At 36.5% G+C, this 7,631-nt stretch overlaps 1 long non-coding RNA gene across 1 annotated transcript; it reads right to left on the bottom strand.

Moving 5' to 3' along the window:
• Positions 1-498: 498 nt before the first annotated feature.
• LOC309501293 lies at positions 499-3,450 on the bottom strand. Its single transcript, XR_014206855.1, has 2 exons — positions 1,851-3,450; positions 499-1,738 (listed from the first exon to the last, which is right to left on the bottom strand). It is a non-coding gene; the product is annotated as an uncharacterized lncRNA (long non-coding RNA).
• Positions 3,451-7,631: the final 4,181 nt, after the last annotated feature.

Genomic DNA, 7,631 nt, shown 5'->3' with positions numbered 1-7,631 from the left:
CCCATAGTATATGGGTAACGGCTCATTTTGAAACCCTTTCTGTGCAAGCCTGACAGGATGTGAAGGGGCTCACAGTCTGGGAAAGTATTCTGTGCTGTCACTAGAACATATATGTTTCAAACCTTACAATATGTTACAGGAAACATGAGACATGTCTTGTAAATGTTTAAGGTATTAACACTGTATATGTACTGCTATATATATATATATATATATATATATATATATATACACACTGTACACAGTATATATAAAGTGATTTCCAAAGGTCTAAGACCATATTGAAATTTTGAGATTTAAATAAAATTTAAACAGAATTTTTAGAATTTGGGTTAGAACTAAAAGTTATTATCATTATTTATAGGCTAATGAAATAAGCAATTCTCAACACATGCTGGACAACATGATCATCAAGTTTCACACAAACTAAAGCAAAAGGGAGACAAAGCAAATATTAATAGATTCAGAAATTCCTATTAAAAAATAAGAAATAAAATAAAATAGAAATGTATAAAATGATTTAAAATGCTGAGATGAAGCAGACAGCACAATGCATCTTTAGTGATCTGTTCACCTTGTACACCCTCTAATTTGAAGAGGCATCATAAATCAGTTCAACCCTTTCATTAGCCCCCTAAAAAATATATATATATATATATATACCATATATTTTTACCATGCTCTTACTTTTATCACATATTCTCTGTTCCATTTTAAAACGTTATGATGCTAATTTGAACACTTTAGAATACTGCTCTGTCATTTATGAACAAATACACAGGAGGAAATGTATAACGCAATATTAACATTCTATTAACTGCTTTTAACATTACTCTGTAAGTAATAGCTTAGTTAAACTACCTCATTCAACTGAGTGCTATTACTTACTAATTCATTAATCTGAGTTTCTTGGTAGTTCATATAGTTAATGGAATGTTAATATTACGTTACTCATTTGTTCCTGTGTAGTTATTCATAAATGACAAAACAGTATTCTAAAATATTACCTGAATCTACAGTCAGTGGAGATACTTTGTTGGAAACCTTCACTTTGATATGGAAAATTCGCTATCTAATGTATATGAAATGAAGTCATAAACTAAAGTAATCCACAAACATGGCAGAACACGTTGTTACCGATGGCTGATGAAAGCTAAATGCAATGTTACTTTCCTGACAATTGCAGCATTGTTAGATTAGAAAGCAAAGTTGTTTGTGAGTTCAATGAAGAGAATCTGAAATCAAAACAAAGGATGAGTGTGTGGGTTATGTAACTGTGATTAGGGGGCATTAGAGTAATCTGCTCCACACTACTGCAGACGGAGCAGCTGCTCACAATCGCCTGCTCACTCATAAGAGAGGAACAGCAGTCATGATGTTACACTGAAACAGATAGAAAAACACACACAGCTCAATTATACTGCCAACGTGCTCACCAGCTCAGTGCCACTACACTCTCTATATATTTTTAATGTCATGGTGGTCGCCACTTGCTCATGACATCTCTTTACACATGCCCCCTCGCTATTGCATTTATTGTGCAGTATCACATTAAAGTCTATGTATTTCTGCAGTATTCACATGTCCTCTGAAGTGTGTGAGCAAGGCCCAGGATTAGGTCTGTCTCACTATCTCATTACGGCCCATGTTTAATGACAGATGCTTAGGGTTTCCAGGTTAATGTCTATACTATATTGCTCACCCATGACCCTGTTTCCCTGTTTGCCCAGACAAATGTCTGTTCACACACACACACACACACACACACACACACACACACACACACACACACACACACACACACACACACACACACACACACACACACACACACACACACACACACACACACACACACACACACACACACACCTGGTTTGCTATCTTTGTGGGGACTCAGAAATAATGGTTTTATACTGTACAAACTGTATATTCTATTCCTGTACACTAACCCTAGCCCTAAACCTTCCAATCACAAACATTTTTACATTTTCAATTTTTTTTAATTTAGTATGTTTATTAACCCATTTCCCGCACGGGGACATTTGGTCCCCACAATGTAATATAAACCTGTACACACACACACACATACACAGACACACACTCCATGTTGACTAACAACAGGATTTTATGGTCTCAAGTAAAAGAAACTGCAAACTTCAACTATGACAGCTGGACTTTATGTGTCTGAAAACTTCAGCTGTTCAGACCTGAAACCTCTAGGGAAAGAAGCTTCAATTACGTGCTTTACATACAAGGGTTGATATTGCTAAACTGATGCTAACAATGCCAATGGGTCATAGGTTTGATAATGTATACATTTATTATAAATATGGATGCACCAATATTAAGCTTCTGGCTGATACCGATTAGCCGTTAATTATTTTATGTTATGGCCAATAACAACAAATAAATAGTCAATATTAAAATTCTGTACAATTTTGCTTAATGAAATTAAAAATGTGTCATTTTGAATTTAGACATTTAAAATATAATAATGCACAGCATGAAAATGGATATTAATTTTGATATTTGCTAAAGATTACATGACAAAAAGTTAGATTACAACAACAGTCAAAATTTGCACATTTACTGTGTAAGATATTTCAAATAATGCTGTTCTTTTGAACTTTCTATTCATCAAAGAATCCTGATTAAAATGTATCACAAATGTATCATATTATGTATAATATTAAGCTGTTCTCAACATTCATAATAAGAACATTTCTTGAATGATTTCTGAAGGAGCATGACTGGTAATGGCTGCTGAAAATTTTGTCTTACCATCACAGGGAAAACTAAAAGGAATAATAAAATAGAAAACAGTTATTTTAAATTGAAATAATATTTCACAATATTACTGAGCATAAGATACTTCTTTCAAACAACATCAAAAATGTATTCAGACACAGTTTAACATAATTAAATTCCAAATATCAAACCATGCACAATTAAATATCCAATATCAACCGATACCAATACATTTAAAAAAATAAATAATAATAATCTGTTATGGTACCGATATATTGTGCTCTCTAATCATATATGTCTGCCATAATTGTGTTTGGAACAATATTCATAACCTATATGCCTGTTGGTTGCTGTTCCAGCTGCTTGGCAAAACTACCTGACCCAGTTTCAGGTTGCTGTTCACTGGCAGGATGGATTTATCCTCTCGGCTCCACTTCACATGTCCGGGAGCGCTGATAACAGCTGGAAAAAGAAATCCGGCTCTTCCAATAACATGGAACGTCAGCACGGTGAGTGTCTGGTGCCGTTTGAATGGAAGAATGGCAGAACCACTGTTACAGGCCAGATAAAACCAGACTCTGAGTGTGACAATGGGGGGAAAGTGTTACACCCCTTTAACTCCTATCATAACTGTAGTATTCGTTATAAATGAAATGAATACCAATACGAAGTCCAGTGAAGCGCCTAATTCTTTGTTGTGCAAAGAGTGACAGCAACAACTATCTGTGAGTCAGCAGAGACAGAGGTACAGTATCAGGTTATCCACAGTCAGACAGATCAAGAAAAGTCAACTGTCTGTAATGAGGAAAGAATGGAGTTTTAAGCCATTAAGCAGGGCTGACCTCAAGGCTAGAGTTCAAAGAGCTTTCTTTTGGCAGCTGTGGGAGTTAAAAGGAGTTGAGGATCAAATGTGAGCAAAGCAGTCAAAAAGTAAGAGTCTCGGATATGAACCACTGCTACTTCCTCGATGCAGTGAAATGCGATATACTGCAATAGGCTTCTTTGAAAATGTGCCGAATAAAAGTTAAACTGTCAGTGTGGGTGGTGAGCTTTTGGAATAACATTTTCATTTGCATTTAATGTGGAAGGTGCAGTTTGTGCCAACTGCCAAATCATTTGATATATTGCAAATATTTTTAATTCATAATGAGACTCTAGTTAATGCATTACGTTTCTGAAAAAAGTTTCTGCCATTTTCATAAAAGTACTGTGACTTAATGGCACTAATTTTCATGACACATGATACAATAAGCATTTGGACATTTAAGTCATATGATATATGAATGTCATTGCTTTAGATCAACTATAAAACTATTTTTAAAGACAGCACAAGAAAATGTGAAAAGAAAATTTCACAAAAACGTTTGTTAGTTTTAAAATCATTATTTTATTTAATAGATTAATTATAATAATAAAAAATGTCTAAGAAAATGATGTTAGAGCTTGGAAAATGTATAGCATTTGTCTGCAGATGCCATTTGGTTTGATATATTTTGGCAACACGGTAAAATGTCCTTGAACTGCACTTTACAACTGCATTTTAGTACTTTTATGCTAATAGGCAAAATGTAAAAGCTCTACAGAGCATTGGCATACTTGTACTATATCAGATCATGGCAGAACTACCAGACCATATATGGCATTTCCTTCCTTAGTAAATGTTGTAGCAGTGCCAGGCACATTGCAGGCTCTGAATGTGTGCCAAGAGAAAGCAGGAAATCACTCATATATCTTTAAGATAAGAAGGGGTCGGCATCTTGGGTACACAAAGAACAAAGCGCAGCTGTCACGGCTGTTTCCTGCGTGTGCTCTCCGCCATTGCTGTCTAATATCGTTATCTTCTGTTGTCAAGTACACATTATCAGACAGGTTTACTCAACTGGGCTGTGAAATTGCATTTATGTCACACTTGCGTGTGATTCTATTGAATCTGCACATCTGCATCCAGGTCATAAATTATCTTCAAATGTGCCGAGTGAGTCAAATATTGTTTTTTTGGTGGAATTTTTTACCTTCATTTTTATGAGTCAAAATAACAAAGTATAGGCTATATAAGCATATCAGCACATGCCCACGCATGCCGCTCTTTGAACATTCATCTAAACTATGTTCCTTCAAGATAAGGAACTAAGTAGCGATACAATACTTGTGAAATATATTTACAACCATGCCGTGCAGTAAACAATGGGGTAGAACAATAAAAGGCCCTTGAGGAACTTGTCTGTAGATACTTGAATTGCATGCAATCAAATATACGTTACATTGTGGATGTTGAAGACTAAAATGATCTGGGAGGCAAAAAGTTGACCAATGGAGAACAACCCAAACCCAACCACTAAACGACAAAGAAGTCTTGTGACCACACTGGCTTCTTGTGAACTCATGTTTTTTTGTAGCTCCAGCTACTGTGTGCCACATGTTTCTTTATCCTCTTGTGGTCAGCCCTCATGAAGACCACCCGCCAGTCATCTAATCCATAATTGTTTGAAGGTTCTGCTCTGAAAGCTTTATTCATTATGACCCCCATCAGAGTTGCCCAGCACCGCCATCACTGGTTCTGGTGTGTGTGACACTCTGGTGTGTGTGTGATTGTGTAAACCTAAATAATGACTTGGCTAAATCATTTTTCTATCACACAGGAGTTAAATAGACTCAAGGCTTCTTTGTTTTTCACAAAAATAGAATAGGGAATACGGAAAACCTGGCAGTTGGTCAACGTGTCCCTTTATAATGGTTATGACAGAGGTAGGTGTCTCTCATAATTGCTCCAAAGACGACCATCCCGCATCGAGTGTAATGTACTCTGACATTGTCAGTAGCACAGCATGACCGCTGCCAAGGTACAATGGCTCAGAGCATAGTGAATTTCATTTAGTTTAGAGTGAATTAGCCCCCCCATCCTGCATGACCACAGGGTGCTCTATAACCAAAGAGCATAGGTAATACCGAACCGCCGGTTTACTGGAAAACAGAGGTCATTGAATGAATGTGCTGGGATAGATAGGGGCCAAGACAACAGAGAATGACTATGCCTCATGACAATTACTGCTCTTACTATTTTCTCTTTTTATTGGTAGTTTAAAAGATGGACAGGTGGATAAATAAAGGTCGTTTTCTGTTGTTTCCTTTAATTGTTTTGTCTCAAAACGAAGACATGCAAGAAATGTTTTGTCTCATGCTGTGACTTCACAGACGCTACAACATTTACAGCGGCAAAAAAAAAAGAAGGATTTTACAGACGTCTGGGTGATGAATAAGTCAGTGCTGTGAAATTAAAAATGCATAAGTTCATCTGAAGTTTACTGGAACTGTCTAGTCAGCAGGGATTAGGGCTATAGGGTTTAAGGCAAAGGTATTTATAAATCCTTATGCTTTTTATAATCATAATCTTAAGGGTTTGCAAAATCACATTTTACTGAAAGTACATGCAAGCTGTATTTACTGAAGCATGCACAATATGGCATGTGTGTGGCATATGGCAAATAGGAGCTCTGTGAATTGACTGTGACACTTAACCATATTCTGGCTCAACACAAAAACTTCACTCACTTTAATTAAAGAGGAGCCGATAAAGCTATCAGATACCCCACTCAGCACTCACTCTGTGCCGACACCTAGAGCTGCTGCCATTATGGGGATTAAATAGCTGTGCTGCTCTTGATGCAGTTTCATTAAACTGTAAAACAATTGCACAGGGGTTCAGACAGCTGATCTGTTTGGTGGCACAATGCTGAAAAGTATATTTGTAGTCAGAGACATTTAAGCTCACGCAAAAGTGCAGTAAACAGTAGGCCACATCTGACTGAGAGTATTTATTAGACTTTTTTAATAGGACATAATTACTTTCAAGCAGCTTTCCAAACATAAAATATTGTTATTATAAATGGTAAAATTTTAAATCTCTATAGAAATGCAAGAAAATGTAGAAAGGTACACTAAGAAACATTTCCTCCCAAAATTAACCAAATTTAAATAATGAGTAAATACATCATACATTTTTCTTCCAAAATGTGTTTTTTTGTTTTACCCTGATTCACAATCCTATGGAGGGTATGCATTGACATCACTTTCCCGTCGGGACACGCCCCCTCAGCCGGTCAATCGCACAGCTCTTTCCCATTTAAGATGTGTTTTTATCGGCATTCATGCTGAACACCAACGTTGCCACTCAGTCTTTTTGCACTAAATGCAGTGACTCCCACCTACCGTGACGTCATGTGCATACCCTCTAAGGCGTGTTCGACGGTGCTGATCAATCGGTGTATGACATCAAATTACCCAAGAGCGATTAGAGAGCATACGGCTCCGTATGCTTTCGAATTGCTTTCACTGTACTTTGACGTCATCCAAATGTTGGCAAGAAGACAAAGCGTCTTGTAATAAAACGAGAATCAACATTGAGAATCAACATTGGCTTGGCTTTTCGGAGATGGCGAGAAAAAGATATTTCGAAAAAGATTTGAAATGAGTAAAAGCGACGCAGAGATGGCATTTTCATTACTCAACAGGTGATTAAGTTATTATATTGAACAGATAAATTGCTATATATAGCTCTCTAACAGAATGTGTTGTAAATAATGATCTATTCTATTGTGAAGGGTCATTTCATTATGTGTTGTTGTACTGCTGTGCTGAAATTTGTTTTCAAGGAAGTACTGTGTCTATTAATGGGTATAGCTACAGTAATGTCTTCAGATAGTCAGCTTGAGATCCTTTCTATCTAAACTGGTTATATCTCTTAATCCTAGTAGTGAATGTTTTATGAGCAGTAAGAGAATCATATTGATCCGCATAGTCACGCAGAGCTGAAGCACAACCAAAACAATGTTTTTTTCCGCAACATGCATGCAGTTTTGTTTTTTAACTGCTAGAAGGGCCAA

This window comes from Leuciscus leuciscus (genome assembly GCF_965113295.1).
Source record: "Leuciscus leuciscus genome assembly, chromosome: 6".
NCBI classification, from domain to species: Eukaryota; Metazoa; Chordata; class Actinopteri; order Cypriniformes; family Leuciscidae; genus Leuciscus; species Leuciscus leuciscus.
Note: the sequence above shows the minus strand (reverse complement) of the source record. Positions and strands in the feature narration are given on the sequence as shown.